Below are 21,130 nucleotides of genomic sequence, written 5' to 3'. Positions count from 1 at the left end.
GGTATACAACGTTGGAAAGGGGGAAGTGGGAAAACCACCAGCACATAAACTTGATGCCTCTGTATAGCTCAGTGATTTCACAACACCCCTATCACCTAGCAAACACACACCATGATATGCAATCTGCAAACAGCTATTGTCCAAGCCCAATCCTGACCAACCCCGTCTAGGCCAAGCACGACACCAAGCACACAGTCATAAATCCAATTCCCATCGCTAGGGGTACGTTCATCCACATAGATGCACCTCAGAACTTGCCCATACATAGGCCATCCCTCCCAAAACTCTAGCATGTATTATACCCTCAGCGAAGCAACCTTAAAACCTATTAATACTCCCGAATGCTCCAACATCAATGACAAACATGAGTTTTTTCTTACAGGTTCACATTCAAATGACTTGCACCATAATACACATACCCATAGACATGCCGACACGCAACTCGACACAAGAGCAAAGAGGAACTTCACATTAAAGTGGGGGTAGATCTAGCAAGTAACGTGACCAAAAACCCTTCAAGGATAGGATGTACAGTGATAGATTTTTATAAATTAAAACGCCTTTCCCTAGCATATCTCAGGCCTCTTGCTCGAGCACTTGTTTTTGCTGCTTTGACAATCTCCATCACTTGTTGGCATTGATAGCCCTTGACAGCATCTTGCTTCTTCTCATGTGGCCCTGCTGTGTAGCTTCCCCTGGTACCACACTCTGAAACTTCCAATAACTACTTGTTGCCCTTAAGCATAGCCCTCCTCGCCTGGCAGCCCTCGAACCTCCTCTTTGGCCCTTTGGAGGCTCCTCTCTTTTAACCTCATGTAACCCCAACCCGGCAGCTCTCTACTCTGCTCGGCCTCACCCTGAGTGGCGCCCCTCTAGCGACCCTTCCTTCCTCCTCTGCTAGGCCTTCTCACCTCATCTACAACGGCTCAGGATGTCTTGCTATCTCGTGCTCAGGCCCACCACACCATGTTGCAGCCCTGGCGGCCTCCAATCTACATACAGCGCCTCCCTTGAGGCCCCTCCTCTCTTCTTCTCCCCCAACTCCTGGCCTGCCGGCTCCTCGCCTCCTCTGCACTCTCCCTGTCCGGTATGCCACCCCGTGGCCCTTGCAGCCCTAGCGGCCTTGCAACTCCTCTCTCCTCACCACCAACTGCGGCTCTGGCCAATAGCAACCTCGCGCTTCCTTTCCTGCAAAACTGGCCCGAACCCCTCTTAGGGCCAGTTCACATGGGCTAGTGGTTGGGCATAAGTTGCCAACAAGTTGCGCACAGTTTTAGTTCACGTGATGAAGTTTATGGAATTTCTTTGCCACTAGTTCGCAACCAGTTTCCAATCTTGCTCCTGCTCAAGAGGTGGAGCGGGCAGGCAACCGCGGAAAAAGACAAAGGACCTCACGCATAAGTGGTTATATTTGCCTTGCTAAACCACTAAAAGCCAAAATATTTGCAGCTTTTTCAGCTTGTGCACGACGCTGGTACGGCTAGCTCTTCCTCATGTGAACAAAACTTCCTCATGTGAACAAAAATTCAGTCGGTTGCTGGTTGGAAACAAGTGCGCAACCCATGCCCCATGTGAACTAGCTCTTATACAACTGCCGTATGGCGCTGAGGCCCACCACCTCCATGCATACTCCAAGTGGCGAACCTTTCACTTAATCCCCTCATCGACTGCAGCATTACCTTTTATATGCAGTGCTCCACGATCTGGCCACCCGTTTTTTTTTTCTGTTAATAATAGCTTTAAAAAACTTTGGGCTTGGCCCCCTTGCACACACCGCAACCGTCAACCTTTCGATGCCTCCTTCAACCTCTCCGCCTGCACACCCACGGCACGCCTCGGATCTTGGAGCTTCACCACCTCATAAAAATGTGACTAGCTTCCTGTCGCGTTGCGAATGACCAGAAGCAAGCCCGAGGCTCACTTTTCCTGCTGCCAACCTCATGATCATAAACTGTTATCCATCCATCGCCGAGTATCATCAAAACTCAGACCTTGTTCAAGCAGTGCAAGAATTCAACATATCACAAATCATGGTACTAGCCCGTGCAAGAGCCTTTAAGAGACTCGAGTGGCTGAGCTTGAAGACCCCTGTTGGTTTGCTAAAATCCACATTTGACATACACATCACGACAGTGCCGGCCATATCTTGCATCAAATAGCCACTGAAACACTTTGCCATCTGCTTGCAAACTGCCATGCCTCGACTTTCTGCACTTCCATAGATCGACACAGTTTGGCACCTCTTTTAAGCCATCGAACCAAACCTTTTCTTTACCTCGTAGCACCAAAGGTAGAGTTTGGAGCTTTGCTTCATCACTTGGCATCCGCAGTACTGTTAGCATAAATAGCTCAAAATCAACAAGCCAATCATCTGCATCTTCATCTCCTGTGAACACCGGACCAAACTCCTACTTCATTTTGACTCAAGAACACCTTGTTAGGAAGCAATCAGTGGATCCTCAGTGGGGGCACCACAAGATGGAAAGGGGGAAGTGGGAAAACCACCAGCACATAAACTCGATGGCTCTGTATAGCTCAGTGATCTCATAGCAACCCTATCCCCTAGCAAACACACACCATGATACGCAATGTGCAAACAGCTATTGTCCAAACCCAATCCCGACCAACCCCGTCTAGGCCAAGCACGACACCAAGCACACAGTCATAACTCCAATTCCCATCCCTAGGGGTACCTTCATCCACATAGATGCACCTCACAACTTGCCCATACATAGGCCATCCCTGCCAAAACTCTAGCATGTATTATACCCTCAGCGAAGCAACCTTAAACCTATTAATACTCCCGAATGCTCCAACATCAATGACAAACATGAGTTTTTTCTTCCAGGTTCACATTCAAATCACTTGCACCATAATACACATACCCATAGACATGCCGACACGCAACTCGACACAAGAGCAAAGAGGAACTTCACATAAAAGTGGGGGTAGATCTAGCAAGTAACGTGACCAAAAACCCTTCAAGGGTAGGATGTACAGTGATAGATTTTTATAAATTAAAACGCCTTTCCTTAGCATATGTCAGGCCTCTTGCTCGAGCACTTGTTTTTGCTGCTTTGACAATCTCCATCACTTGTTGGCATTGATAGCCCTTGACAGCATCTTGCTTCTTCTCATGTAGCATCTTGCTTCTTCTCATGTGGCCCTGCTGTGTAGCTTCCCCTGGTACCACCCTCTGAAACATCCAATAACTACTTGTTGCCCTTAAGCACAACCCTCCTCGCCTGGCAGCCCTCGAACCTCCTCTTCGGCCCTCTGGCGGCTCCTCTCTTTTAACCTCATGTAACCCCAACCCGGCAGCTCTCGACTCTGCTCGGCCTCACCCTGAGTGGCGCCCCTCTGGCGACCCTTCCTTCCTCCTCTGCTAAGCTTTCTCACCTCATCTACAATGGCTCAGGCTGTCTTGCTGTCTCGTGCTCAGGCCCACCACACCATGTTGCAGCCCTGGCGGCCTCCAATCTACATACAGCGCCTCCCTTGAGGCCCCTCCTCTCTTCTTCTCCCCCAACTCCTGGCCTGGCGGCTCCTCTGCACTCTCCCTGTCCGGTATGCCACCCCGTGGCCCTTATAGCCCTAGCGGCCTTCCAACTCCTCTCTCCTCACCACCAATTGCGGCTCTGGCCAATAGCGACCTCGCGCTTCCTCTCCTGCAAAACTGGCCCAAACCCCTCTTATACAACTGCCGTATGGCGCTCAGGCCCACCACCTCCATGCATACTCCAAGTGGCGAACCATTCCCTTAATCCCCTCATCGACTGCAGCATTACCTTTTGCATCCAGTGCTCCACGATCTGGCCACCCGTTTTTTTTTTCTGTTAATAATAGCTTAAAAAAACTTTGGGCTTGGCCCCCTTGGACACGCCGCATCCGTCGACCTTTGGATGCCTCCTTCAACCTCTCCGCTGCACACCCACGGCACGCCTCCGATCTTGGAGCTTCACCACCTCATAAAAATATGACTAGCTTCCCGTCGCGTTGCCAATGACCAGAAGCAAGCCCGAGGCTCACTTTTCGTGCTGCCGACCTCATGATCATAAACTGTTATCCATCCATCGTCGAGTATCATCAAAACTCGGACCTTGTCCAAGCAGTGCAAGCATTCAACATATCACAAATCATGGTACTAGCCCGTGCAAGAGCCTTTAAGAGACCTGAGAGGCTGAGCTTGAAGACCTCCGTTGGTCTGCTAAAATCCACATTTGACATACACATCACGACAGTGCCGGCCATATCTTGCATCAAATAGCCACTGAAACACTTAGCCACCTGCTTGCAAACTGCCATGCCTCGACTTTCTGCACTTCCATAGATCGACACACTTTCGCTGTACCAATGTCTCATGGTATAGGGGGATGCACTTCTCATTGTGAAGCAGATTTTAGGCATTTGTGCATGCAAGAATAAAAGCTTAAGGACAAAAGTTCATGCCATTTGTAGGTTGTTTAATCAATTTGAAGAAGTTCAACTATATCATATTCCTAAGAAACGAAATGATGATGCCGATTTACTTGCACAACAAGAAGTTCCATGTGTTAAGAAAGAAGTGCGGGTCATCATGGTGGCGGCAACTATCAAGCAACCTTGATACTAGGGATTGGAGTCATTGGCTCCCATTGTTGCCCCCACATTTTGGAGGGCGAGTTTCCACAAGGCTTCACAAAAGCTCAGAACACGAGACTCATGAAAAAGGCAAGTTTCTATCTCATCCTAGAAGGCTTCCTCTATCAAAGAGGGAAGGATCAAGTGTGCAAAAGAGTACCAACTATCGAGGAAATTCCAGTCATTCTAAAAGGTTTGCATGAAGAGGCATGTGGTGGTCATTTTGCGAAGAATTAACCGTGAAGAAGATTTTGCTTGCGGGGTATGTTTGGCCAAGTCTGCATGTGGATGTCCATACTTTGGTGTAAAAGTTGTCACAATTGTCGGGTAAATGGAAATATAAGGTTGGTACATGGTCCAAGGCAAATAGTGCTTGCAAACGGACCCTTTGAAAAGTGGGGCATTGATGCTATGGGTCATCTTCCTAGAACAAAAAATGGTAGATTCTGCATTCTAGTGGCTGTTGATTACATGACTAGATGGGTAGAGGCTCAAAGTGTGGCAAGGGTAAATGGGAAAACAGTGAGCAGGTTTGTCTACACTAATATTTTGTCTTTGGAGATTGTTTCTGATAATGGTCAAGGATTCAGGAAGGGTTTACTCACAGAAGCTTTCACATTCTACATCGTCATAGCACACTCTACTACCCACAATGTCAAATGGTTTGGTGGAGAAAGTTGATGGTGTCATTGTAGGCATCATTAAAAAGATGGTGCAAAACAAGACAAAGTTATGGGATGACTTCTTGGATGGTGCCTTGTAGGCACATCGAACCACATATAGGGAGGCAACATGGTTCACTCCATTTCACTTGGTGTATGGTCAAGAGGCTTTGTAGCCTATCAAGCTCAACATCCCAACGATACGACTTCATGGCAGAGGTGTACAAGATGATCAAGAGGTATGGATGGATCAACTTTTTACATTAGTGGAGCTTGAGTGGAAAATAGAAGCAGCTTACAAGTGCTACAAGAGGAAAGCTATACAAGCAAAAGAAAAGCTCGAAATTAAACTGAAGGACAAAGGCATCAAGGAAAGAGATCTTGTGCTAAGGTATGACAATCGACTTGATAATTGTTTTGATGCCAATTTTGAAACTAGATGGTAGGGGCCATATATAGTCAAGAAGTCTTTCAATTCAAGTTACTATCAGCTTATGGACTTGAATGGTAAAGAGCACTCAAAGAAGGTAAATGAGTATCTCCTGAAGCCCTATTTGAGTTGCCTTCTACCAAAGGATCTACCAAAGATCCGTCAAAAGGCAACCATCCCATGTAAGTTTTGTTGCATGAAGCATGAGTGTAACTTGAGCCAAAATACCAAGGGGCCAAACAATGAAAATCTGGTCAAGGACTCAGAAGCACTCTCTTTGGAAAAGATGCTTTATGACGGTACATGAATACACCATCATGCTTGGGGAGGGATAATGATAGACGTTTTTTGGTTCTCCATAATTGCCATAGTGCGCTACCTCACCCTACAAAAATCACCCAAGCACTATGGCTATCCCTACCTTTTCATTGTACATAGGTGTGTGTGAGTAATTGCCATAGTGAGCTACCTTACCCTACAAAAATCACCCAAACACTGTGGCTATCCCTACCTTTTTATCGTACATAGAAATTTTTTTCCAAATCTCCTTAAAACCCTCCATTGAGCTAGTTGAGCCAAAAACATAAATTAAATAGATATATATATATATATATATTATGACCCATTTGTGTGTAAATATTTCATTATATATAGGGACTAAATAAAAAGAATTTTAATAATTATTTTGGTATTTATTTAAATATTTATACCTAGGTGTACATCATTTGCCTATGTATGCTATGTACATTGACTCACCATTATCACAATTTTTCTTACCATTGTTTATATATACTAGCATGTTTTTCCATCATATCCATATATTATATTTATGCATAATTCACCACCATACATATTTTCAAACCTCTAATAATCAATTCGGTCCTGCTCTAATGCAAGGAGGGGCTCACCTTTGGAGTCTTATGCAAATTCAATAAGAAGGGGGCCACTGAAAACTTTATTTGTGAAGAAAATAGGCTTTTTGGTGGGATTTTTTCTATTCATCTCCACTCCGAATTTCAAGCGGTGGTTTGCAGACACAATGTGGACCAAGATCTGAATAATCACCTCAAAACCTTTGATAATTTGTGGAGCTACCACTAGTGAGATAGTATTTTTTGAGTGGACCCCGGTCTGCCCCCTTTTCTCAAAGTAACCCATAATCTTCTCTCACCTTCTTTCCTACTTCCACACACACACACACACACTCATTCTTCTCCATCCCTCACTAAAACCTGCAACTTTCATATTCTTCACCATTCCCATCTCTCTCTTGCTCCATAGCTCAAAATTATAATCTCTACACACATAAAGCTCGATTTCTCTCTCTGGAATCAAACTCATATTATTAACCTCTTCATCTTTTCACAAAAAGAGAAAAAATCAGCAAATAACCAAGCTCAAGATCTACCAAAGGAAGAGTTTGATCATGGAAAATTCAACTTTTCCATGGTCATAGTAACTACACTTACAGAGTTCTATAACCGATTCATTCACTGGAGGAGATAGGTGGAAAATGCCCTTTCCATCTTGTGGTTTCCATCAAATTGTGTATATTCTTATCCTTCTCTTACTTTTTATCATTGTATAAATCATTTGATGCACCTTGAGTGCATATGCCATGTAATTTTATCCCATCCTACCAACTAAAAACTACTAGCACTAACCACTAACATACTAACACAAAATAGCCATTGACCTAACCACCATAAAAGGCACCTCACATCAAGACATGTGCATAGTAACTCTCTCTCTCTCTCTCTCTCTCTCTCTCTCTCCTTCCTTAAAGCTGTAGTTTCACCTTATCTACCATCAATAATGCTCTCTTTTGAGCCCACATCCATGACTCAAGCAGACAAAGAAGGCTCACAATGTTTTGATATTTTTTAAAAAATCATAATCCTCATTTGCTAACATGTAAATTAGGATTTTCAATAACCTTAATGAGAGGTCTCAAACCTATAAATAGGCCCCTCTTCTTCTTGTAAAATGATCTCCAATATCTCACATAGCACCCCAACACTCTATGCATGAGGAGAGACTTAGGCATAGCAACCACTTTGTGAGCTTCACTTTTGGTGTGAGAGAAGCTTTCAAGCTACACATTGCAAGGGAGAGAGCATGAGTTCAAAATCTCAAAACTACTATTGTATATGTTCCTCCATCATCAATAAATTGAGGTTTGGTGCATCAAAGACGTGATTCGACGTTCGAATCTTCGTCCTTCCATTTGTGCAATATGGTTTGGTGAATTGAAGGTGACTTGTGTATTTTAAGTTTCTGTCATTTGATCTTGTTTGAGAAAGTGTTTTAATGTGTTTTCATTGTCAATTTTGTGTCCATTGTAAGAGGGTATTGTGGTGAGAGGTCTCCCACACCCTAAGATAGTGTGTGTGTATGTGTGTTGGAAATGATTAGCATTAAGTTAGCTTTGTACAAGCTCTACGATAGCATCATAATGAACCATCTCTATTTGCAAGTCACAAACAAAGTATTACACAACTTCCATTCCTCTCTTTCTTTTCTTTGCTCTCACTCTCTCTTGCACCATTTGGTGTGCGTCTTTGTGTGAGATTGCTTGTGTGCGTTTTGTTGCACCTCCTCTTGGTTGTGACAAAATCTCTCTTGCGTCCTAGTTTGCATCCCATAATTAGGTGGTGCCCCTATCTTGTTTGGGTTTGGTTGTGGGTTTGTTGATGTGTTGTGCTTGTGGTTTCCCCAGCCCCAATTGAGAAGCACGAGAGCAATGAGGGGTGTTTAGAGGTCGCCTCTCTTGTTGCCCCAACCTTGGACCGCCTCAACGGTTATCAGCACCATCGTCTTTCAAATCCCCTTAATACAGCCAACAATGTTCTTTGCAGCCACCTTTTACAGTATCCCCTCCATGTCTTCAGAGCCACCTCCTTGTGTAGCACTTTGCAAGATCTCCTTATAATTTGATGCCGGCTGCTCACGGCACGTTATCCTCAACACATTTTCTTCTATGTAGCCCTCCTTTGCAATACGGACTCTTCTATAGCTCTCAAAAACCCCTTATCAATTGCTTAAGAGCTCCCTCACAGACTTTGCAATGCTACCCAGTTGTGCTCCTTCTTGCCCTCGCTCTTGCAGGAGTCGCCCTTGCAACTGGACCTAGTTGAGGCCAGCCCTCCTAGCTCACAGTGCTCTACTTTCAACTCCCCCAGGCCTGCTCACACCATGGCGTCCCATCTTCATCTCCCTCTGATCTTCTCTGGCCACTATCCCTCGCTACCTCCAATCCTTATGCAGCTCTCGACCTTCTACAATATAGGGGAATTGCTCGACTCCCAACCTCAGCACCATTAGCGCCACCTTTTGGCATGCAACTGACCTCCATTTCTCTTGTTAAGTCCATCTTATTTTTAGAAAAAACTCTTATTGGGTCACCTTTCCCACGCCCATGCAACAACAACTTGACCTCACCTTAAAAAAGTGTTAACTCTACTTCCTTTCACACCTTCAACTGCCTGATCTGAATTCCAACATATGGTCCCATAGTAGACTCCTCTGTATGCATGGTTCCCTATAATAGCTCCTGATTTTTGAGTTGCATTAATGTTCAAAGAAGAGCAAGCATTCTACATATATCGTGGCACCAGTTGACAGAAAATCCACCAACCTTTAGCATCCTTAAGCATCATGACATGGCAAATCCTTGAACTGCATTTGACTTGTTAAATGTCCCATTTGGGATATACATCCCAATGTGCTAGGCGTATCTTGCATCAAATAGCCGTTAAAAAACATTCCATTTGCTTTCAAACCTCCATGCATCTGCTTCTGACTTATCCGTGGGCCGACCAAGTTTGGCTGCATCATCCTTGCCTACCTCCTAGTTGAGCATTCATGCTCAACCACTGCATTATTTAGGTAAGATATGATTGCATGAGATAAGATGGTATAGATAATATCTATATAATGAGGTGACAAAAAAAAAGTGGATATATAGCAATGGCATATCTAAGGTAGAGATATAGAAAGAAGACTTCATATGCACAACCCTCCAGTGTCAAATGGAAATCGAAGAATTCCAACAAGCAAAATGTGAACTCCGCACCTTGATAAAAAACAAATCATCTTGTCCCACATAAACCATGGCAGCCGCCACTTGGGTCAAACCGATGCCATTGGCCATAACCCTTAACCTATAGATAAGACATATCCCATCCTTTGATTCCACCTATAAAACCATATGTAGTCCACCCATGCCTGTGCGCTCCTTGCCGCACTGTCGAAGCAAGGGACTTGCCAATACACCGTGTGCGAGCCACAGAGGGCTCCAAGCACACAACAAGCCTAAACTAGCAAGCTCAAGAAAACAAAGGGTGTGTCACTCACCGCTCTACGCTCGCCTTCGTGGTGGATTCCCCGCCGCGATGAAGAAGAATCTGCAGTCGTGCCGCGCTCAACCGCTTCGCCACCGTCGTGCCTTCGTAATGCTCGATCGCACACACACTCTCCCTCTCTCTCTCTCTCTCACACACACACACACACACAAGGAGGTGAAGAAGAAGAAGATGGAGATGGAGCAAGAGCACTCTTCAATTGCACAAATGAGAGAATGAGTAAAAATTAGGTTTAGTTGGCTTTTATAGGAGCTCACCCCATTCACACTTGGGCGCCCATGCTTAACCAACTAATCCCTTGAATGTCCAAGTTAAAGTGCGCCTCTCATCGGTGATCACTCTACCTTTCCCTATTGGTCCGACAAGCCCGGTACCTCACTCTACCAAATACATAATACGCGTCCATCGTAGGTGATGGGTGTCCGTGTGCCGTGAGGGTTAACATGCCCCCCTTCCTGATGTAGATTCCGTCCTCGGAAGCTATTGAGTTGAAGCTGGATCGTCGAGGTGGAAGAGCATTTGAGATGAATGTCCTTAGCCTTCTTCAGTCACTGCAAAATCAAACAACATTGGCACAGTAATTGCATTCTCTTAAAAAGCATATGCAGTTTTAGATAGAAAAATTGATTGGTAAAAGAATTTCAAACAATTTGTTAGCAATGAACATTAAATTGCAATGTAATCAAATGCATAAACAGATGTAAAGGCAAAAAATTAAACAAGTCTGGGGTCGCTAATTTGACGGTCGAAAAGCACTAGAGATCGAATATTAATACCATGGGTAAGCTTCTTAACTTTCTGTGGTCAATTAAGTTGTTTAATCGCGAGAGCCAAGTATTCATGTTCAAGGGCTGACTAGAGGCTATATCTAGAAAACCTTGTAGTTAAGCTACCATAAAAGGAATTTCTCATGAAATCATCGCCTGACTGATTACTTTTTCTTTGACCCCCCAAGGTCTTTTCACAGTGATTCAATTATGATGTGTGTGCTTATTTTGTATGCCTTGGGTCTTTTGCTTTTCAAGGAAAAGCGCCCACACTGGGAACCTCTAGGGCTCTAGTACCATAGGCAATACATGTGAGTGAAGTACCAAATCAAGCTGAGATTTCTCTTCCAGCTTAAAATTTTACATTGTGGCACTTTGATTTTTTGTTTGTTCATTTTCATCATTTTAATTTTGTAACTTTGGGGGGTCATATAACACTGTTACCCTCCCCAGGCTCATCACATTAGTAAACTCCCTTTATAATACTTACGCTAAAGGTCAATAGGGTTAAGCCCACTAGAAAGCCCTAGTACATTTCATACAATGCTGCCTAAATCGGATTAAGAACCTAAGTAACCATTGTTTATTAGGAAGGCATTCCCCATGGTATTAAGAGAAGATTTCTAATACCTAGCTTGGTCAAACTAGCTTAGTCGGACTGCTTGATTTTTAAACCTAGACAAGTGATTATGACAAAACATTACATTGAATTAAATGTTTGATACTAAGCCAATGCGCTGAATATTATGCTACCAATCACAATCAAAGCAGACAAACATGGATGCAAAAAAGATAAGGGCAATGCTACTGGATAAGAAACACCTGTTTGTGTTGATGGTCGCGCTTGATTTGAAGTGTGAACGAGAGAAAGGTTCCATGAAGGTCCAAATCCTATCAATAGCAACACGCTCCTGTACACACTAGGAAACAAAAGGAATACCTCCAGGAGGCACATCAGTGGGAAAAATTAAAACTCCTAAAAAACAAACTCAAAACACAATCTAGACCCCTAACCTACCTATCTGTCACCCGGTTTATATAATATCCTCTTTCCTTGATTCTAATATCCCCGGCAGCGGCGCCAAAAATGTGCGCTCCTTGCCTAATCTATACAGGGTTCCGGCAATCAAACAATAGGGTTCACATTCTTTTACTAGCCTTCGAGCGATATCCTTACGAAGTTCCTTGGGTGGAAAACCATTAACTAAAAAGTTAACAATGTTCTCACTCCATTCAGGCATAGTCTCAACTATGAATAGGGAAGTATCGGGTAATTCATCATCAACTCCTATAGGGGCTTCACCATTGGGTATGCGAGACAAATGATCAGCCATGACGTGCCTTTTATCGGGTCTCACTACAATCGTGAAATCAAACTCAAGAAGAATTAACAACCATCGTGTGATTCTTCCTGTGGAGCATGGCTTGTTTACCAGATACAGCAACGCTTGATGATCCACATAAAATACAAACTTGTTTGCCAGAAGGTAGTAGCGAAATTTCTTTACTGCATAAACCATTGCCAAACCTTCTCGCTCTGTAGTGGTGTAGTTCCTTTCAACATCGTTCAATTGACGGCTTGCAAAGCTAATGGGATAGTCCAATTTATGTTCTCCTGGTTGAGTGAGAACACACCCAATAGCAAAGTTTGATGCATCAATATGCACATGGAAAATGACATCCCAGTTAGGTGTCCTTAAAATTGGAGCACTTGCTAGTGTTTTCTTCAATTGTTCATAGGCCTGGTCACACTCTTCAGTCCATTTAAATTCAATGAGAAGCTTGTACAAAGGACGTGCTATCTCAACGAAAAATAAAATAAACCGTCGATAATAACCCACGTGTCCCATGAACCTTTGAACTCCCTTGTAATTGGTTGGTGGTGGTAACTCTAGAATCACTTTAATTTTGCTCTCATCGGTTGAGATACCATTCTTGGATACTATATGCCCTAAAATAACTCCATGCTTGACCCAAAATTGGCATTTGAACGGGTTCAATGAGATACGATATAACCTACATTTTTCAAACACCTTCCGCAAACATGATAGATGTTCTTTCCAAGAAGAGTAAACACAAAGGTCGTCTAAGAAAGCTTCACAAAACTCTCTCAAATATTCTTTAAAAGCAGTGTTTATTAATCGTTGGAATGTAGCAGGGGCATTTGTTAAGCCAAAAGCCATCACACGAAATGCAAACACGCCAAATTCTGTGATGAAGGCAGTTTTAGCTTGGTCCTCTAGCGCTATCGTGATTTGGTTGTAGCCTGAGTACCCATCTAGAAAGCTATAAGCTTCCTTGCCTGCAACTCTTTCGAGTACATGTTCGGAATATGGTAGGGGGTAATGGTCTCTTCTAGTAGCTGCATTAACTTTTTTGAGGTCCACGCACACCCTGAGTTTCCCATTCTTTTTTGGCACGATAACTATTGGCGACACCCATTCAGAGTGTTCAATAGGATATATGAACCCACATTTGATAAGCTTTTCTAGTTCTTCTTGAATGATCTTTGCGTACTTAGGATTCATCGGGTAGGGTCTTTGTTGTACGGGCTTCGCAGTGCTAATCATAGGGATTGTATTTTGGACCACAGAAGGCGGAACACCTTTCATATCATGGTATGTCCAAGCGAATACGTCCTTGAATTCCTTGAGAAGCTCTTTGAGGACCGCCTCTTCAACTTCTGTGAGGTCTTGGGCAATAAAAACAGGTTTTGATTCTTCACCGGGGTCAGCTAATTCTATTTCTTTAACTATTGCCGGACCATCATAGATTCCATTATTCCCATCGATAGGTATTCTTTGGGCTTTTGTGTACACAACCTTTGCTTCCCCTGTGGTGTAAGATTTGAAATGTTCTGGTGCAGGATGCAAGTCTGTGGATTCTGGTTGTGCGTTGGTTTGTGCTTCCATTTCTGCTTTCTTGTGTTGTCGAGCTAACTCTTGGTTTTGACGCTTCCTTGCAGTGCGGCTCAACTTTGGCTTGTCTATGATCTCTAATTGGGCTATGTCATGGGGTCGTGGTCTACACCACATAACATTTTGGAGATATTCACCCCAATTGTCTACCAATTTTCGATGAGCATCACATGCTCCTATATAACTGAGCCATTCTGCTGAGGATCTCTTCTTGTTTATCCTAGCACGTACATTGGCTCGATATCGACGCCTCTTAAGCTTTTTCTTTTTCTTATTTGAGACCTGCTTTTGATTTGCATTTAGATCTGGCTCTCTAAAGGAGTCCTCGTTGGTGTCCTCTTCACTCTCGGAGGAGCTATCATCGATTGATGTGCTCGATCCTTCCGAATGTTTTGACTGTGAACTTGCTCCACTCTCTAATTCATGAGATTCAGAATCCGTTTCACTCTGGGAGTCAGTGTCCAAGTCGTGTTGGTCAAAGTCTTCTATTGAGCTATCAGTGTCACTGTCAGATTGGTCCACAATTGCCTTGCCCTTAGAAGATGCATGTATGGCACTTATCATGTTCAGAGGTGCAATTTGTGGTACCTCTTCCCCCTCTGGTGTGACCCAAGTGGTTCCTCTATTTCCCCAGGTATCTATGGTTGCAGCTAGGTGTACCCAATCCACATTGTCCGACTCAGTCATCCCAGGTAGGATATCCATATAAGGAGAATCTTGGCCAATGTCTGTATCCTTCTTACAAGTGTAACAATATTGTAGTGGGGCCGAGTGAACTGTGGTGTCAGAGCGATGATCAATAATGGTTTTACTCCCTAAGGGGTGTACCTTACCAGTCACCAAATCCACTCTAAGGACAGAGTCTTGGAATTGCAAATAGACATGATTTTTAGACCAATCGTGAACCATTTGTGCTTCCCTCATGAATGGTCGTCCTAAAATCATTTCATATGACATAAGGTGTTTAGAGAAATCCATTACAATGAACGTATGTCGTACCTTGTGTCCTAGAACTTTGATCTTAAGATCCTTGAGCATCCCCATAGGTTTGGCTATGGTACCATTTGCCATCTTTACCACAATGTTAGTAACACTGAGGCGGGGTTTTCCCATGGATTCCCAACAATCTTTTGTAACGATGCTAACTCCCACACCACCATCAAGAATTCCCTTTATAGTTAATCCCTTGGTAGTGATGGGTAGGGTCGCATTAGACTCGTCGCCTTCAAAATACTAGCCTAATTCGTTAATGGGTACCTCGATCACAGACTCGTGTCCATCTAAGTCAAGTGATTGCACATGATTTTCCTCATCAATCATAATCGAGTCAGGCCTATTTGGTTGCGCAAACTGCGGTAATCCCGTTCGTAGCTCTCCGTTAAGGAATGCTCGAAGTGCAAGGAATAACTCAGGATCTCCATACAGCTTTGCTATGATCGTGGCTCGGACCTCAGAAGACATGAAGTCCACTAGTTTGGCAACATTCATTGGCGTTTTGCAGGGTGTAGGTCCTTGACTAGGAACTGGTGAGGATGGAATCTCATATTCCTCAATGGGATCAGGTATTCCTTCGTTAAACATCCTTTCCAACAAGAAGGGTGTATGCTCACTTTCTGATGTCCTGTCCTCACTCCCTTCTTGGATGATACTAGATATGGCTAACGGTCTATGGTTCATGTGGGGTGGATGAACTTGCGTGGGAAACACTGTGTCATGAATTTTTACATGCATGGGTTCTGGTTCTAGTTTCCTTTGAGTCTCCTCCACTAAACCTCTTAGATGTTTCACCTGCTTAATCTCGTCTACAGGGTTTGGGTACGTCCCAATCTTCTTTTTACAATTCTTCCCTTTTTGCCCCTGCGGTTTATCTTGGGGGTCTTGGATTGGATTTGGAAACACTTGTGGTGTTTTCAGAGGCTCTTTATGGTTTTCTCTCATTCGGTTTTCATTTGGTTCCATGTTACGGTTTTCTTTGTCGGTCTTTCCCTTTGTGGTATTGGTTCTAGTCTCCATTGTCTCGACTGAATCTGAATCATCCTCGAGGTCATTCATATACACGGGGTCATCTCCTGTTCCTATGTTTGTTTTGGAACTTGGCTTTGAATTTTCCGTATTCTGCGACTTCTTCCTTCGTGTCTTCTTTTTCTTTGCTTGGATAATTGACGCGGTATCTCTCTCTTCGAGGATATGTCCTGGCCCTTGAAGCATGGACCGTGTAATCGCATAAGCGGGTGCGACGGGTGGTATTGGTGATGTCACAGTAGCAATTTTGACCAAATTCATGGGTGTGATTTTAGGCGCATTTGGGTTATAGGGGCATTGGGCAATCAAGTGATCTATGCCACAACGATTACATGTGAGTATTGGCATTGCAGACGTGCTCCCTTGATTCATTTGCATCTGTGCAGCATTCTTTTGCAGTCTAATAGGGCACTCCGCTACTCGATGTGGTCCCCCACACTCGTAGCATTGAAGAGGTGGCCTCCTAGCCTGGGTGTTGATATTTTGACCTCTGGATGCGAGAGCAGCAGCTTGATAAACCGGCTTGACTTGTCCCCAACAATCTTCCATGTAGTATATAGGACATTCTTCCAATGTATCAAGTCCGTAGGCAATACTAGTGTCTATCTCCTCCTCACAACCATCTGCATAAGCATTAGATGGCTCGCAACCCACTTGGTTCATAGGGGCGACTCTTGGATGCGGGGGCTGCGGTCCTAGCACAGGAGGTGGTAACGGTGTAGCTTGTACAACATTTTGAGATCTAGGGACCATGTGTTGCGGTAGTTGCTCAACAGGTGGAGTAGGCATCAATACAGGAGCTCGAGGCGCATCCGTCCAGGCTACAGGTGGTCTATTTGCCATCATACGTTTGATCATTAAACAATCCTTAGCTTGGTGACCATACCTAGCACATGCGTTGCAAGTTCCATTAAATTTTACTCTAAACGTAGGGCACTCACTAGTGCTATGTGGACCTAAGCAAATGGAACACCATTGTTGCTCCCTTCTTGGATACATGTGACTATTTTGAGGGGGTCGATTATCCTTAAGAGACTCTTGGATTGCCTTGGTGAGGTCTGTCAAGAATGTCTCAAATACCTTTGGCTCATTGGCAATGGGCTTTGCAGTCATGGGTTCATACTCAATGGCTTGTGAGCTAGTGGATCTCGTGTCAGTAGACACCCTCATGCCTGCTATCATCAAGTTGTCCTCTAATTGGATTGCATTGGCAGTGACATCTTCCCAGGTTGTGATACCTCTAATCACTAGTCCATTATAGATTCCTTCATTCCTCAACCCTTGAATGAATCGATCAAGCAGTTGGTTATTGTTGAAGCGCTCATTTACAGGGTAGCGAGAGTTTAAGTGCTTTAGACGACTAATGAAGTCCCTTACTGACTCTCCTTCCTTACGTTCGGCCTTCTGTAGCTGAGATGCTACACCCCAAAGCACACCTTCTCGTATGTACTCCTTTAGAAACAACCTTCGAAGGGTAGGGTAGATTGTTTTCTCGTCCACCCTTAGGGTCCTATACCAATCTCCAGCCTTCCCACTTAATGTCAAGCTTAAGGCATTGCACTTATGTAGTTCGTTGCGTTCCCCTAAGGAATCACATACTTGTTCAAACACTTCAATGTGTTTCCTAGCATCTTCGTCCCCATTGAATTTTTGCGTGAGTTTGGCAATTTGTACTGCCTTACTTATAGGCTCTCTATCAGATGCATGACGCATATTTTCCGCGATAGATCGACCTATGGTTTGAGCAAACGCTGCCAAGTCACCTATGTGAGGAGGCAGGGCCGGTGGAGGTACTCTTGGAATCATATGTGGGAGAGGAACGGGTACCGGTCTTGGCATATGTGTGGATGATGCAGGATATGGAACATAACCGGGCATAGGTCCACTCGGATAAGAGCTAGGGAGCGGCACTCGAGGAGCATAAGCAAGTGGTACAATTGGAGGTGTGGGGGCCATGTGTGCATAAGGGGCTAGAGGCACATATGGTCGAGGCCCCATATTAGGTACTACGACACTAGGTAGTGGCACTGCGCTAACCGTAGATGTCATCGGTACATTCTCTGTCAGGCTTATCCCTGGAGTGAGCACTGTGTTTTCCTTGATAGAGGGTTGAGCCAAGTTAGGGAAGCTAAAGTTTTCGCTCGGAGGCTCAGATTGCATAGAGACCCCAGGTGAAATGACGTAAGATGGGTCCATGGGGCTCATTAGAGGAGTCTCTATTTGAGATAGAGTAAGCTATTGAGCCTTGCTCGTATCCAAAAATCTCATGGGGCCAGTTGAGAGTATATTTACCCCTCGGTTTTGCCTTTCTGATTGAATAATGCCATGGATAACATTACAGATCATTTTCTGTTGATCTTTGATGCTTGTGGCACTAGAGGTGGATTGTACAATCTCTATCCATCCTACATGGTAGGCGTGGCCAGAGTGTAGATCCGTCAACACCTCAGTGTGGAGGTCGTATGTCCAATGATCATTAATGAACAATCCTTCTAGAGTCGACGTGTTAACGGTTTCTTGTGAGGTAGAAGCAATGTTGCTCCCCGTGGTTTTACTTGCCACCAACGGTACTCTAGAGGGAACTTCTGAAGGAGGCAGCTCAACAGGGCCTTCTTGGTAAGAAGTTGGTAGGATATCCACATGGACACTCTTTGGGGGTGTGGGGTCCACGTGCGATGTGAAAGGAGATTCCACTTCCCCACCCCCTTCGCGTGCTTCATCTGCATCAGGTTCCGAGTGAGTAGCTCTACCTAATGTTTCCATGAAACGGCTAAACATACTAGCACTAGGCTGTGGAGCTTCGGGAGGTGCATGGCCTTCTCTCTCAGTGTTTTGGGTAGGGTATGCTTCCATGATTTCTGAGTCGGAGGAGGAATCACTAGCGGCTATTTTAGGGTCTTGGGTGGTGCTACCTTGTGTCCCCGCTGAGGGTCTAGAGCTTATTGTGGATGGGTAATGGGTGTCCGTAAGAACAGAGGCACCCTCAATATGCTCGTGTTCTAGCACCCGCCCAGAGCGTAAGTGCATGTGCTTTTGATACCCTAAGGTGTCAAAAAGCTGCTCTAGGAGGCCTTGTGACTAGTTTTTAGCGTGTTTTTTGTTTGTTTTTTTGCTAGATTTTTTAGAGCGTGTCGTGGAATGGGCCGTGTGATAGCTCAAAACGAGCGTATCGGTCAGAGGGTCGTGCCGTGCTTTACAGCCCTCCGTTTGGTCACTCTATGCCCTCGGAATCCCTAAAACTGTCAATTTCCAGTAGGTAACTAGGCCCAAACTAGAAAGTCTAAGGGTGCAAGTGGGAAGAGAAAGGAGGAGAGTGGAGGACTTGTCCCACATGCTCTCATTCTCTCTTGAGGGAGTAGGGTATATATATAAGAGTGAGTCTAGTATATATCAGAGGACTGAGGCCTGGGCTTGGGCTTGGGCTTGGGAAAATGATCCCGATCCCGATCTATCTTTTATACAAACCAACCCGTCCGTTTTAAGAGTCACGTTTTTTATTTTCGAAAAATTTCGCCGCCCGCTCACTCGCGTTTTTTTATTTCCGAATTTTTATTTTCTTTTTTTTTTTCAACATTTTTTTTTTTTGGGGGAGAAAAAATAAAAAAACTTTTTTTTTTTTGCAGAAAATACAGAAATTGAAAACGCAAGTATGCAAAAAATGCAGAAATTGCAGAAATTGCAGGAAAAAATGCAGAAATTGCAGGAAAAAACGCAGAAATTGCAGAAAATGCAGAAATTGCAGAAAATTAAAAAAACGCAGAAATGCAGAAAATTGCAGAAATTGAAAACGTCGAACTTGAAAATGCAGAAATTGCGGAAATTGAAAAAACGCAGACAATAGCAGAAATTGAAACTTGACAGCAATTGCAGAAAACGCAAAAAACAAAAATCTCCACACACTCCTTCCCTGCCTTTCCTATGATAGAAATTGCACCACAAGGAAGCGTAAAGTGCTAACCGAGCTTAGTGTAGGGCATATCCCCGGCAGCGGCGCCAAAAATGTGCGCTCCTTGCCGCACTGTCGAAGCAAGGGACTTGCCAATACACCGTGTGCGAGCCACAGACGGCTCCAAGCACACAACAAGCCTAAACTAGCAAGCTCAAGAAAACAAAGGGTGTGTCACTCACCGCTCTACGCTCGCCTTCGTGGTGGATTCCCCGCCGCGATGAAGAAGAAGCTGCAGTCGTGCCGCGCTCAACCGCTTCGCGGCCGTCGTGCCTTCGTAATGCTCGATCGCACACACACTCTCCCTCTCTCTCTCTCTCTCACACACACACACACACAAGGAGGTGAAGAAGAAGAAGATGGAGATGGAGCAAGAGCACTCTTCAATTGCACAAATGAGAGAATGAGTAAAAATTAGGTTTAGTTGGCTTTTATAGGAGCTCACCCCATTCACACTTGGGCGCCCATGCTTAACCAACTAATCCCTTGAATGTCCAAGTTAAAGTGCGCCTCTCATCGGCGATCACTCTACCTTTCCCTATTGGTCCGACAAGCCCGGTACCTGACTCTATCAAATACATAATACGCGTCCATCGTAGGTGATGGGTGTCCGTGTGCCGTGAGGGTTAACAATGCCTTTCATAACATAGATTTTCAACACCCTGTAGCCATAAGCTTTAATATACGTCATAAGCAAATATAGAATCACTTGAACTACGTGCATTGCAACCCTCTAAAGAGAACTCCATACCACAATCCACCTCATGTAGGTAACAAAGCCGGTGCATAACGCCTTGCAAAGCAACCTTCAATAGCATATCAACCAACAACATACATAACCTTGTAATACCTTGTCATGTTTTTCTACGTGCTATATAGCCAAGCCTACATGCTCTTCATACATACCATTGCCTTGTTCTTCAATCCTTGTCATTGTCCAAGCTTCAACATCTGGCTTTGAAATGGATGATTCAAGAGTTTCTACTTCACAAGACACCTCCACAATTGGAACAATATGCGGTGAAAGCATGTTAATGTGTCACACTTTTTCATGTCCCTGGCAATGCTAATTAGTAAAATTTTGACATATGCTAACTAGTACAATAACATGAGCTACATCTCCAAGATCTATGACATCTGATATATGAGTAGAAAGCCCTTGAAACAAGGAATATGAATGTACAACCTTCGACAAATTTTGACATTATTTGTAAAAAATTTACCGCACAAAGTGCTAACTTGAAAATGCTAACTAGCACAAAAAGCGCAACATGGTAACATTTTGCACCCTATGAGGCTCTTCAGCATGCTTGACAGGGCAAGGTAGCCCAACCCCCTTTCTTTGTATTTCACCTTCGTTCACCTGCACATGACCTGTGTCGGCTTGCCTATCCATGGATG

The 21,130-nt window shown here is 44.2% G+C and overlaps 1 pseudogene; it reads right to left on the bottom strand.

The window, feature by feature from the left end:
- Positions 1-9,641: 9,641 nt before the first annotated feature.
- LOC147462649 (uncharacterized) lies at positions 9,642-20,633 on the bottom strand (annotated as a pseudogene).
- Between the last annotated feature and the right edge of the window lie 497 nt (positions 20,634-21,130).

This window comes from Adiantum capillus-veneris, chromosome 2 (assembly GCF_014529385.1).
Source record: "Adiantum capillus-veneris isolate H3 chromosome 2, ASM1452938v2, whole genome shotgun sequence".
NCBI lineage: Eukaryota > Viridiplantae > Streptophyta > Polypodiopsida > Polypodiales > Pteridaceae > Adiantum > Adiantum capillus-veneris.
Note: the sequence above shows the minus strand (reverse complement) of the source record. Positions and strands in the feature narration are given on the sequence as shown.